The sequence below is a fragment of the Scomber scombrus genome, chromosome 12 (genome assembly GCF_963691925.1).
Source record: "Scomber scombrus chromosome 12, fScoSco1.1, whole genome shotgun sequence".
Classification (NCBI taxonomy): Eukaryota; Metazoa; Chordata; class Actinopteri; order Scombriformes; family Scombridae; genus Scomber; species Scomber scombrus.
Window position 1 is genome coordinate 19,455,475 of NC_084981.1, and position 14,311 is coordinate 19,469,785.

The 14,311-nt window shown below is 39.3% G+C and overlaps 1 protein-coding gene and 1 long non-coding RNA gene across 3 annotated transcripts in view; both read left to right on the forward strand.

Annotated features, from left to right (window-relative positions):
• The window catches only part of LOC133992327 (uncharacterized), a 140,656-nt gene that overhangs the window by 81,573 nt on the left and 44,772 nt on the right, over nt 1-14,311 (forward strand). The gene's annotated exons all lie outside the window — the stretch shown is intronic.
• Nucleotides 2,025-14,311, forward strand: part of ccser2a (coiled-coil serine-rich protein 2a) — a 57,059-nt gene continuing 44,772 nt past the window's right edge. For both annotated transcript variants that reach the window (XM_062431040.1, XM_062431039.1), the window contains exon 1: nt 2,025-2,587. The gene's annotated coding sequence lies outside the window, so the exon portion shown is untranslated. The remainder of the gene's footprint in view (nt 2,588-14,311) is intronic.

The window sequence follows — 14,311 nt, forward strand, 5'->3', positions numbered from 1 at the left end:
ATCGAATGTATTTCACTGTGCATGTCCAGTGGCTGTGTGGTATGTAGAGCCTCTTTCTTTCCACCACATGCTTTCAGTAAAGCATAAAATGAATGTGTTTTTTCCCTCTGGCCTTGCAATCTCCTCTGTACAAGAATGGAATCCATTCAAACAAAGAAAAGCTGAAAAAAGTTGAATAAGTAAAAGGGAATTGAAGGCAATGACATGAAAAGCAAGAAGAAGTAAAGAAGAAGAAGACACGTTTTGATGTTAAAATGAAGTTTCTGTGCCAAAAGGTGCAATAGGAGATAGACTTGGCATCTATCTCCTATTGCACTGTTTGGCGCAGAGATTGCCAATTGCTTGTAGCAATCACACTGTAAAAGGCTGCTTCCTAGTGGTTATGGTGGTCCATAACAATTTCACTGTATGAGTGGTTCAAAGGATAACAGGTAAAGTCAATGCAATCTATTTCAAACAAGTCATCATTATTCGTCTGTTATTGTTTTTTCTCCTTGAAGGAAAGTCATAACACTTATTCTGTTAAAATATTTGATGACAACATGCTTTTCCCTGACTGAGTTAAATCTATTTGCAGAAGAAGAAGAAGAAGAAGAAGAAGAAGAAGAAGCATTGACTACGAAATTGAGGAGAAAACACAATACAACAAACATGAATAAGTAAAGCATAAAAAATATAAAAGAAATACAGGCGTATTAAAAGGCCACAGTTGTGTTACACCTGTGGCCCACTCTGCTATAGTACTATAGTAATAATAATATTTTAGTATACACAGGTGATAATTGCCTAATAAAGGCTTAACATTTATTCTTACTTTTGGGTAAGCTAGCTGTCAATCTAAATAGGCAGTTACAACTTACTGTATTACTTTCTAATAAGGTGCTAATTTCATTGAAATACAACCTATCACATCTCTTGCATCAAGAGAACACAAACAGAAAAAATATTTTTTTATTAATTTAATTAATTTTTAAAAATCCTTTACATCTGTTGGAGACTGGCCCTCGTTTGTCTTCCTGACAAAATTCCTGCTAATTTTTCTCTCTAAAAAGAAAGAAAGGACTAGATATATCACACTATATGTACATGCCAACATGTGACAACCAACCCTGAAGACAATGTAACAAGCATCCCCAACTGGGATTTATTGCTACCAGCAAGCTAACGACCACAAGTTGTGTAGAAAAAACTAGAGGTGGGCAATTATTGGGCAGATATAGTGATATGAGACAATTATCGTCTTAGATTTTAGATATTGTAATATCATGATATTGCATCAGTGTTGTCTTTTCCTGGTTTTAAAGGCCACATTACAGTGAAATTATGTAATTTTCTGAACTGTCTGTTCTAATATTTGTCTTTACCCACTTCATTATCAATATATCCACATTACTGATGATTATTTATCAAAAATATCATTGTAAATATTTAGTGAAAACACCAATAGTCATCTTTACAATATTATTGCAACATCAATATCGAGATATTTGGTGAAAAATATCATGACAGTTGAGTTTGTCCATATCCCCCAGCCTTCTAAACTGTCGCTCTCTCTTCATACTTTTCATTGTTTTATTATAAACCCATTGTTTAAAAGCCTAAAAGAGAAACACAAAAGAGTTGGATATTTACATGTTTATATGAAAAACACTAAACGTCCTCTCATCTCAGTGTCAAGTGGTTTATTCTGGAAATGACCGTGGAAGTACCCCAAATCCAGAAACTTTCAGTACACTTTTTTTTTTTTTTTAGCAGCAACCTCCATGGACCGAGATCTAATGACCAACCAAAGTTATGAAAAAACAACAACAATAGCCTAACTCAGTATCCATTACTTATTTGTGAGTACAAACTCCGCGTGCACAGTGTCTCTACTCCGCACGCTCATGAATGGGTAATCATAGCCCGACGTCACTCCGGCGTTTAGCGGGAAGGCTTGGGTGAACGGAGATAGAGAGAGGGGCTGGGGGAGGAAATTGTGTTAAACTCCGAAAAACTGATTGAATTAATACCTAATACACACACAGCGTGAATAAATAGTACGCGTATGTAGACAAACAGAGCACTTTGAGATTAGTATTGAAAACAGGTGACCGACATATGAACGCTCCGCCCAGCTGGACGCGAGAGGAGGATGTGGGAATGATAAACGACTCTGGGGAAGTCAGACTGGACCGTGTGGTTGTCGCTGCGGTTAGTTTATTTGCAAGCCTAGGATATTGTTTTGACGGGGTATTTCACAGTAGCCTACTTACTTTCTTTTTAAACTCGTGCTTCGCTTTACGTACCGTCTCGCCCGCTCGGTAGTGCTCGGTATCATCGGTGTGCTGCTCCTTGTTGACACCGATGACAGTGTAACTAACATCCCAGTTATACCAGCAGCTGCTTGTGCGATTATTAACTGGAAACATTTTTACTGGAAACGGGAGTTATTCACAACATTTCCTGTTTATTTTTTCAGTGAACTGCCTCTACTTTACTGCTCACTTTTACAACATGCTGTCATTTACAATACAACGAACAAGTGGACTCTGTGCAGCTGACCCCTCGTTGAGGCTTACATCTAGCTTTTGACGACATCATTTAGGTAAGTGCAACCATGCTGTTACATATATCAAGCCCTATAACTCATGTTATGATTGTGAAATGATGGAAAAACAGCGAAAGTTCATGTTTTAGTGCTTTTATATGGAAATGAATCTTCTTATCTCTCTGCCTTTGGGTACAGACTACATATTTTCATTACACTCTTATCTACTTCTCTTATCGAAGACAGGCAACCTCTAAACAGGTTTTGATGAGATTGTCAGTAGATTTCCTTCCCAGTGAAGCAGAAGAGGCCATGTTTTCTAACGTCAAAACATCACCCCCCTACAATCATAACATGCCCTGGAAAGAGTCACTGTACCATGCATGAGTATGACCAGGCCTTTATGTAATGAGTATATAAAAAGTAACTTATTATATAACAGGTTAACTAGCTGCATTACATAAATTGTGCATATTGAGCGCAGCATAATGTAGGATATTAATCTTTACAATTGTCTGGCTGTGTCTCACATTCACTCTGTATGGCTCAATAGTTAATGCTTGAAGGAAACTCAATCTTGTTTAAGATACACCAGTGAGATGTGTGTTCCTCATGCAGACGTCAGGATTAAAGGGTAACTGAAGATGACTCACAGGCCTTCATGCTCCACTCATGCCATGAAGTTCCAGCAGACAGGAGTTCAAATTTAACCAGGGTTTTTATACCATGCAATGCAGCCTCACATATTCATATTTTTATACCATGACTGAAGGTACTGTCAGTCAAGTCTTCAACACGTGTGTGCATGTGTGTGTGCGTGTGATCCAATTTAGGCTGTGATCTATTGCAGCCCAGACAGTGCAAAGCGCCATGGCATCAACGTGCCAGCACACATTGGGATAAGGCATGACTGATTGCCCTTAGTGTATGTGAGATGGACACTCTTCTGGTGATCCGGTGTTTGGGTGGGGTTGTGCACACACACACACACACACACACACACATGCAAATCCATCTGTGTGTTCCTCAAGCACCTGTTGGCGTGGGTGCTGGAGCGCCACCTTGGCTGAGGGTGTTTTTACAATCTGATTCCCCCCAACAACAGCTGAATATCTCCACTGTGTGTCTGACTGTTAAAGACCCCCCGTATTGCACTTCAGTATGTGAGGGTTTTCTCAGACTGTGTGTGTCTATGTGTGTCTCCCTGTCTTCATACTGTATGTCAGTGCTCAGCGTCAGTATTCTGAGGAATCTGGCTGTGCGTGAGGATACACATTACACACATTACCCAGCCATGGCCAGCCTGTGAGTGGTAATGCATTGTAGCCATTGCAAGAGACTGTTGTGCTCCAGAAGGGCAACCTTGAGGCCACGAGATAAGATGTTAAAGTGTTCTCACATTGTGCTAAAAAACACTGTTTACAGCACAGAGAAGTGGTGAGTCACTTGTATGACAATGCTGAGGGAGTCAGTGGAGAGCAAAGTAGCTCTTCAGACTGAGACATGAGCTGTTATTAGTTAACCTTTCCACTGCAGGTGATGTATTGTTGTGTCTTTCTAATCTGAATTTACTGGAACAAAACAGGCATAAAACATCTCTCTTTTTTTCACTCTCGTGTTATGTCTGTCTTTGTTTGCACTGTTCCGCCCTACTGACCATAGTTTAAAATCAATGAGGTATCAAATAGTTGCGTAATTACAATGCCCAGAGATGAGGTCATTCAGGATAATGCACTGTGGTTATAGTTTTGTGCATGTGTGCTTTTTTGCATGTGCGTGTGTCGTGGTGGAGTACTCAAAGCCCAACGACTCGATTTGACTTTGACTTTTCTCTGATCCTCCTTACCCTCCTCTCTCTCTGTATGCGTCCTATCATTAGAGCTATACTTAGCCACGCTTATCAGTCCTGTCGTTACCTCGCTAAGACCACAGATGTTTATGAGCTTGGAATAGCTCAGTGTGTAGTAGAGTGTAGACACAGGACCTCAGATACACTGGCACAGGGTCAGAAAGCAACTGGCTCCCTTCTTCCCTTGTCGCATAATTCACATTTTACTTCTCATTGATTTTCATGTACTTGTGGGACGATTGCCCATATAGGATCAGAGTCTTTGGTCTTTTATTGTTTTCAGTGCATTTGGGTGAGACTGAAGATGAACCCTGAAGAAGTTTTGTACTGCACAGACAGTGATACCAAAAAAATTTGACCTATCATAGGACATAAACAACCAATATGTTTAAAAATGAAACTGAAAGATAGTGAAAGATGGCATGGTTAAGGTCAGTTGAGTAAAAGAGGCTAATTTCTTTGACTCTGTCAAGCCCCCTGCTCTTTGATGTGAATGGTGACATGTGATATTAAAGTGCTTTGAATTTAAATTCATAATAATATTTTAATATTTAAAAAAAAACATTTTTACTGAAAGTGGTGTGTTTGCATCCCCTTGTTTGCACAGGGATTTGTGGCCCATTTTGTTGTCTGTGTTATTATATTACATACAGTTTAATACACAATGGATGTTTTCTATGCCATCATAAAACAATAATATTATATTGAATGGGTTGACTGCTTGGGAGTTTTGTCAGGGAAGGAGCCCTCTGCTCTTTTGTTGCACAGATATTGTGTTTACACAGGTGCCTTTATGAACACAGACGTTGCAGGGTGGTAGCAGCAGGTGTGTGGCACTATTGGCTTGAAGATGGCATTCATTATCACAATAGAATGAGTTGAGAAATGTGAGAAATCTTTGACTTAAAGTGAAATTAGCGTTATTCATAGCAGACTTTTTTGACTTGACATATCAGAAAATATGCCAATAGTTCTTTTCAAGTGTCCCAGTAAGCCATGACAGTGTGTGATATGTAAAAATGTATTTTTTGACAGTGCTGTTGGTCTTCCACAAGAAATACTCACTGCTGACCCACAGTCATCAGCTTTGTTGAAGAATAATGTTCATAATTTAAACACACCCATGGTACACCCACAAATGTCTTTTCACTTTTTTATATTAAATTAGACTCTTTTCTCAGGACTGTGTGGGTGTGTACAGCATGTGCTTGATTTGACATCCTCCAGCTCTGACACGTTACAAATGTAACTGAACAAAGGCCTAATCAGCAGCAATAAATGAAAACATCTTTGTGGATTCTTAGAGGGCCCTTGAGTAGAAATGAATGTGAGAAAAGATTAATTTATGTCTATATTAAGCACATGAAGATGAGTGCTAGCATCACAAATTTGTTTCCTGAAATTGCCATCATTATTTCTCTGTTGACGGCACTGTATATGGTGTATATGGCATCGGTAAAGCCTCACCAGGTGTCTGCATGCCAGCTGTCGTTGTGGCTCGTATCTATTTACGTGACAGACAGACTGTACGTAGGACGTGGCCCTGCTTCATCCAGTTCCTTTGTGTCTGTCATCAGTATCAGGTAATGTAAGCGCACCAAGCTTGCACAACACTAGGTCGCAGGACTCTCCTTTAAACCTTTAAGCCTCAATCAGTAATCCCTCGAGCCTTTGAGTCATGTGATATTCTGTTGTCTTTAGGACATAAGGGTCAGACATTAAACAGCTAATATGTTGGAGTCTGTTTGTTTTCCTCAGGGGAAAGTTTGCTTTTAGCATCTCTGCACAAACTTGCTAAGTCATTCTCAATCACCTACATCAATGGTTTCCACCCTTTTCCATCCAATGTGCCCCCACAGCCCTATCAGATGGGTTCAAGTACCCCTTTAACTTATCCCCTTGATATATGGGATGGATTCATGGACCGTTCAAAACTATTTCATTAGATAGGAAAGACAGTGGCTATGTACGATTTGTGTTTGCGTGGTTTAAACCGGCTTCTTTCATTTGGTTCAGTTAAGTTTGTGTTCACTTTACTATCATTCACATTCAGCTATCCACACACTCTCAATCGCGGCATGTGTTGTTAAGTAAATGGATTCCATTTGTATAGCACCTTTCTAGTCTTCCAACCACTTAAAGTGCTTTTACACTACAAGTCACATTCACCCATTCACACACATTCACACACATTCACACACTGAGGGCAGGCTGCCATGCAAAGTGCCTGCTCATCAGGAGGAGCTAATCATCCATGCACCAGTGGCACAGCCTTCAGGAGCAATTTGGGGTTCAGTGTCTTGCCCAAGGAAAGTTCGACATGCCAGGAATTGAACCACCGATCATCCGATTAGTGTACAGCCCATTTTACTTCCTGATCCGAAGCTGCCACAAGGTGTTAGTTGTCTCAGTTAGTGAGAAACTACACTTGGCCTATGATAACTGGAAGTTTACTGGTTTTTGTGATAATAAAATTGGTAAAGACCAATGTGGAACCCTATTTGTGTGTTTATTTTCCTGTGAGTATTTTTTTTATCATACTTACACTTCGTGGTAACAGTTGAAGTACACCTGGAATACACCTGTAGCTCTGGTAGGGAATACATTTTTGAGACACTGCGCGCATCTTTTCAAAACTGTGATTTTTTGTCAGAGATGTGTCCAGAGAAAAGCCCAGTTAATAAGATGTTGCTGTGCCAGTTTAATTTGGCATATTGCCACCTTTGATACTTAATATGTGACTCTGTGGTATTTCATTGTCACTCCTAAAACTTCCATTTCTTCCAGGAAAACATTTCATATGTGCATAATATTATTTTATGCAGGGTATTTGTTGTGACACTTCTGTAAAGATTATGCTATGGATTTGACTGCTGAGGTGTTGAGAGGTTATAGTGACATTTGACTGATTAGTCATTTCCTGTTGAAAAGGAAAAAACAAATGCTGGCTCAAATGTCAACCCATGCGATCACCTGCACAGACATGAAGTTGATATTCAAATACTGTGTTTGCATGTCAGGCTCAACTGTAGCATCTAACATCACCAAGTAATGGACTTTATTGGGTTAAAGTGCCTGTTTGTGCATCCCACACACTGAGATAAACTGAACAGTCCAATCTCAGGAGGCCCCAGAGGTGAAGGCTTTCTCTATCGTCTCAGTCAGTGTTTTGGATCGGTTCCACTCTAGTTTCATCAATTGACCCAATAGCTCTAAACTGAAAAACTGAACACAAAGGCATGGCATCTGGTGAACGTTAACCACCAACTGTGGCCTGAATTGATGTGAGAATGTCTTGTTCTCCCTGTCCTCATGTGAGACTGACCAGTTACTGTACAAAAATGTGCCGCCTGAGGAAAAAGTAGCGACTGTGGAAGCAGTAGTTACTATGACTGGAAAGGATGGAGGCACAGGAAAAGAAGGAAGTTGGGCACAAAGGAAGTTGACCAAATAGCAATGCATTGTCCATTCACAAAGGACAAATCCACTATTAACATGATCTATTAAAAGCACACTATGTAAACTAATCTCTTAGTCTCATAGAACACATTTGGTTTATTTATAAAAAGCCACGTTTCACCTGTGTTCATTTCCGTGTGTTTTGTATTGGACCGTGTAGCAATAAGAGATACGCCACAGCTAGCATGTCTTGCGTCATATGCCCAATAAACAGCACAGGAGGTAGATAAGCTGGAGATGTGTCAAATGAACTCATGTCAGTGTGAGTACAGCGCAGAAAGTAATGTCATTGTTCCGATATCAAAGAAAAGCATGGGTGAAAGCAGGCTAAAGCCTAAGTGGCCATGAACTAAGTGACTTAGTTGCTGTGCATATTCGTCATGTGACGAAACATGCTTAGAAATAATTTATTTTTCACTTAAAGGCGCTGTAATAGCAGTGCAAAATCATAAACACGTGCCTGTACTGTCTATGATTAAAAATATAATATTATGCTTCAGTTAAATGTTATATTAGGCTTCATAAAAATCATGCTTTTCGGGTTCATTTACTGTTTCCGTTTTTTAAAAAATTAACTAAAGCTTGGTTATACACTTAATATCATGTCTGCAATCTTGATAACATATCATGAAATATACTTTCACATGGGCTAAACTTACTTCCTGTTTGCTGCTGATATACATTTCAAATAAGAGATATTTTCAGCTTATCAAGTAATGTTTATCTGATGTTGGGTGATGCTGGGAAGCCTGTGCTGCAGTTGAAGCTTTTTAGTAAAGTGATCTCACACATCCATTTGCCTAGTCATAGGGTGGAGTCCCTGCACCGTCATGTTTCATATGCAGGCACTGTTTCTTGACAAGGCTAGATTGTGACATTAGCCACATGAGTCTTTTAGTTGAAACCAAAGGGGCATGGATGATTATAGATTTCATTCAATACTGTAATTAACAACACTAAGGTTGCAACTTCTGGTTTCTCAAAGTGCTGATACCCACTTTGCACTTTCCCGATGTCAAGATGATGTCTTGTTTTTTGTCTGACTAACATACAAAACCTCCTAAACTTACCAATTTACAGTGCTGCAAGTCATCACATTTGGAAAGTAGGAACCAGTTTATGTGTGGCATTTTACTTGATAAATGACTGCAAACGATTTACAGTGTCTTTTTTTTTTTAATTTATGATTTAAAAAAAAAAAAATCAAATGACTCCATGTTACGTGAAACTCAAACTGAGAACCAATACCCCACTTAAAGGTGCATGAGACTCTCAGCTACATTGAGCTTACTTTACTGGTTCACTGGACTAACAAACAATGCTGGTTTATACAAATACTCACGAGCCTAGCTTATTTGCTTACACAAAGTGTTCTGTGCTGGTCCAGCATGAAATAGCTGAAAGCTAAAGGAATGAATGGTCGATATAGAAAGTAGAACATTTAGCAAGCCAGAGAAAAACTTACTGTATTTGTCTCAAGACTGGTTGAACCAACCAGAGCTAAAATGCTGGTAAATATTGGACAGTTACGTCAATGGGACATCCATCATGCTGTCTTCCTGCTGTTTGCTAGCATTTTAGCTAAAACACATTTTTAAACTAAAGGCTTGTTGAGTTGGTCTCTCTGTCCAGTTGTGACAAAAATGTCTCATGCATATCGAAACAGTTTGACCTTAGCTGTCGTTCTATTTATGTCTTTTTCACATGTCTTTAAGCTTGAGTTGTTTTCCTACGTAAAGAGTGAATGTGTTTGCCATTAAAAACACTGAAAAGTTCATCAAAATGTGTCTTCTCACCTGATTTAGCTCAGAAATTAACTATTGCTATAGGCATTGCTATAAAAATCAGGAGTAGATGCTATACCAAGCCTTACGTCCTGGAGTCAGTTCAGTTGAGCAATGCTTTTGCTCCAAACTTTATGGTTTGATTATCAGACTAAAATGAGTGCATCGTTAGCAGCTGGGAGGTCTGTTTGTTAAATGTTGTACTTATATGATCAATCATGTGATGTTCTGTGGTTTCAGTGAAGTATGATCATGCTTCAAAAAGAAAACTAAGCTTCGGGCCACTGTCCGCCCTGCCTTCGGCTCCCATCAAGATAAACGACTTTAATGACATTACTGACAGTGATTGACACCTGCGCTGTTGCCTGGCGACACTTCTTCTAGTCCTTCTAGTCCTTGTGACCAATCAGAAGGTGGGAATTAAACGGTGCTGTCAAACGCACTGCAGTCTTCTCAGAGCATGGTTCAAGTCAAGGTCATATACTAGAGAGGGAACAGACACTGACAAGTATGTTCTCTATGCATGTAGCACACACACTCACAAATACACTCTCACACACACGCACACACATACACTTAAACTGTCAACAGGAAAGCAGAGAGGAGCGGTGTTAGAAGAAATGTGATTATTGTGACAGAAGTGTGGACATCTGGGCTGCTATAACACTGAAGATAATCACATTTATTTAACTCCCACACAAGACTTTACCACTGAGCATCAAACCTCAGAAAGAAGGCAGAAGGCAGCAGAATTATTCTTATGGATGAGTCAGGACTTTTGAAGGTGTTTCTGTGTCCTGGCTAGCCATTAGTATATGACTCACGTTTTTTCCTCATTCTCTTGGCTCTTGTAAATCATAAATTAAAGTACTACAATAAACACATTTTTTTCAGCATTTAGCATATCATGTAACAATAAAAAGGCTTAATTAGTCTTTTCTGAAATTCTTTGTTTTTGCTTTTAATTTTGTTGTTGATGTGGTTTTGGATCAGATGCCATGCTGCGATTTTTAACGGCATGTGACATCACAGACACTTTATAAGCAGGATATATTGAGGAATTGGAAATGCTTGTATGCTTTTATTGCTAGCACTTAACAGGAAATGGTTGACTGAGTGGAACCAGCACACGGTCAACCATGAAATGAGTTGGGGAAATTGAATTCACACTGACTCTTTATGAGCACCACAACAAATTCTCCTTTATGGGAGTTTCTTTTCATGTGCAGATGAGCGTTATAGCCAGGATCTGTTTTTCTTTATTACTGCCTCTGGTGATCTCATGACATTACAGAACAGCAGCATGCACACTGAAAATTGCTACTTAAACTTGTAGATACATTTTTTTGTGTTGCATGTGGCTTTAGTCTTTAGACTTTTTACTGTATTATGGATAAATGATCAGACTTTTCCTGCTTCAAGTAACCTCTTTTATACTAGAAAATAGTCTTTGTACATTTTTTTTAGTGTCTTCTTGTAGTGTATTTTGCCAAATCTCTCCTCTCCTCTCTCCCTCCAGCACACTGGGTGGGGCTCCTAAAAGATGCCCTATCAAATATTAAACGTACCCATGAAGACTCTGCTCTCTCCACCCAGACGCACATACACACACACACACACACACACACACACACACACACACACACACACACACACACACACACACACACACACACTCTCAGGCACACATGCAATCAGAGAGTCAGGCATCACAGATCAACCTCAGAAGAGTGTCTTCCTGTTACTGCGCTTCACTCTCTGCTGTGCGCTACCTTACTTTCAGTTTTGATGATGGAGGAAACAAAGTGCAGCGTGACTTGGCAGAGTTAAGCTCTTAGTAGTGATAAACTCCGGGATAATTGGACGAGCCATCACTAGTTCTCTGAGTTGAGGTAATGTTTTCAAATCTACTTTTTTACGTAGCAAAAAAATTATGACTTCCACTGAAAGATGGATTTATTTGATGTAATGTTCAAGTTTATGATGGTCTGTTAGTACACTACACGCAATGTGTACATAGTTGTTAATGCAGCTGGTTGCCACAACTTAACTTTCTCCACTTGTCTCTACTCTCTGTTACTCCTCTTGATCTGTGTCATTTGATCTGCCACAGTTAGTATACAGCATTACCCAAGCTTCTATGCTGTCTCATTGGATTAGCATCACTTAGCATCAGTGCAGCTCAGCCCAGTATTGCTTTCACTCAATACACATTAGCCTAGCGTCAGTGTTGCTTTCATCCCTGCCTCATTCTATTAGCCTACTCTAATGGCACTCTGTTAATCTCTTCAGGGAGTAAACTATGGCCCACTACTGCTCTGTCCAGATGACTGTCCTAGTTATTACTCCACTGAGACTTCAGCACTGTCAATACATGTAAATGAGGCTGCACTTTGGCTTAGTTTATTCAGTAAAAGGTGAGAATGTCATTTGGGATGCGTTTGATTGTCAAGTTAAGTTTATTATGTCCCTTTTCTCATATCAAATACTTTGGATTTAATAGCATAAGTTCTACCGCACATGCTTTCTTTTTAATGTATCTGATATGGTTGGCAAACACAAGTCCTCCTTTTCTTCATTGACTGAGGCAATAGTAAGACTACTCTGGGATATCTGTATGTCTGGGCCATTGCCTTTAAAACAAATGTCCTTGTGTGATAGAGCAGAGCCAGCTGGATGACATGCTGGGCTCTTCAGACAGCTGTTATGCAACTATTGATCCATGTAATTGATTCGTTCTGCACTACGAAAGACAGATTTACCAAGAAGGACAGGGAGTTATGAAAAGAGGGAGGAGTCGCCATGTACATCATGCCAAGAATGAATGATTGCCAGAAGAGAGATTTGATATTTTCTTGCTTGCTCCATCCATCCTTCCTGTACTTTAATCCATTTGTCCCACACTGTGTCTTCCCATCTTTAGTTCTTTTCATAATGTAGTCTGACCACAGTCCAAGTGGTCTTGAATTGCACAGACATAATATATTCATTATCTTAAAGTTATTTACTTGTTCAGTCTTTCTGAAGCTACTTTTTGTTTGCATTTGTTAACCTCTGCAGGTAAACACACAGGTGATACATAATGTTGTGTTCAGGAAGCTATTCTGAAATTGCTTCCAATAAGTTTCATAGATAATAGCTAAGCCACTGATGTGATTAAAGCATCTTTCAAATTATTTTGACTTAATTATGTTGAGGAAAAAAAAGAGAATCTTAAATTAAATGTGGTGCAATCTATTTGTTATGTTATTATATTGGTGCTGTCTCAGGGGGAAAACAGATTTCAAAAACATACAAAGTGGCAGAAAATGTGTATGAAACAATATTGCAAGTAATGCAAGTGATGTCAGTATTTGTAAACTTTGTTCACCTGTGGGGTTTTTTTTCAGCTGAGGCAGTAAGACATGTAGGGCCTAATGCATCTAGTCTCACAATCAGTTTACTTTGTAGATGATCTAAACAGTAGTCACACTCATTAGATAAATTGCATTTGCTGTGTGGAATAGTAGCTCCACTCTCTTTTTTTTTTTTTTACTGCTTTTTTGCTCATGTTATATTTTTCCTTGTAGTGATGTTAGCAGAGGTGGTCTTCCTTTTCAGCAAGGTGGCCCACCTCAGATATTAAACACTGTGGGAAATGATGGCCTTTTAAAAAAATGTCTGACTTTTCAAATCAATCTATTCTTTTAAACTGCATTAGCCATATAACAATAGCAAACTCACACATTACTTTGACCAGATCTAATGGAGCAGTTCTTTATGGATTATTATACTGTACTAAATTGAATGTGAATAAATGACCTCCAGGAAAGCAGGGAAATGCAGTCCAAAAACCATTGCTACTGTATACTTTATTCTCCATGCTCCCCAACCTTTTTAGATTTTTAGACCTGTTTCCTTTTCTAAAATACTATAGAAAAAACAAATTTCATTATAAGGCCCCTGTAGAAGAAAATACAATAACATGAATCCAACTAGGGGATGCATATCCTCTCTTCACATCCCGCCTACCTTTTCTCTCTCTGTGGTTTCAACAGTCTGAATAAAGTCAAATAAATGAATTCTCCCCTCCTCAATCTTTCTAAATTGAATGAAGTAAAGGTAAGAGAGGAAAGATGAATGTTTCTTGACATGATGCTCTGTTGAGAGATGGTGCTGAGGCTTTGTAATAATATGGAGGTATGAGCACTGGGAGGTGGGGGATAGGGGATTTACTGTGTGTAGTAGGGCACCTCCATTCATGCGTAGTCCCACTGACCCAATAGATCATAGCCCTTGAGCTGTCAAGTCCTATCTGCATCCATCCTGTTACTCCTGAAGAATGCATCTCTGTAGTGTGTGTGCATGTGCAGTACAAAATTGAAAACTTTGCCAGAAGAGTGATGAACGGCCTTACTCTTGCACATCTGATTTTTCTCTGCCAGGTGCTTTCTGCCTGGCTGTCTTCTGAGTCGAAAATTAAGTAAGGCAGAATAGGCTCCTTGGCAGACAGATAGAAAGCTCACATTCCCTGTACGAGGGTAGAGAAAGAAGAAAATGTCATCTCACTTTCCTGCTCGTTTCACACACAGGGATAGCTGCTGTGATGGGAGGCCTAGCAGAAGATCTCTCTGTGGAAAAAGCCTGCTTGGAGTCTTGTGTCACTGTCTGTCTCATTCTAACTCTATTTAACAGCATCTTTCTCTGTCA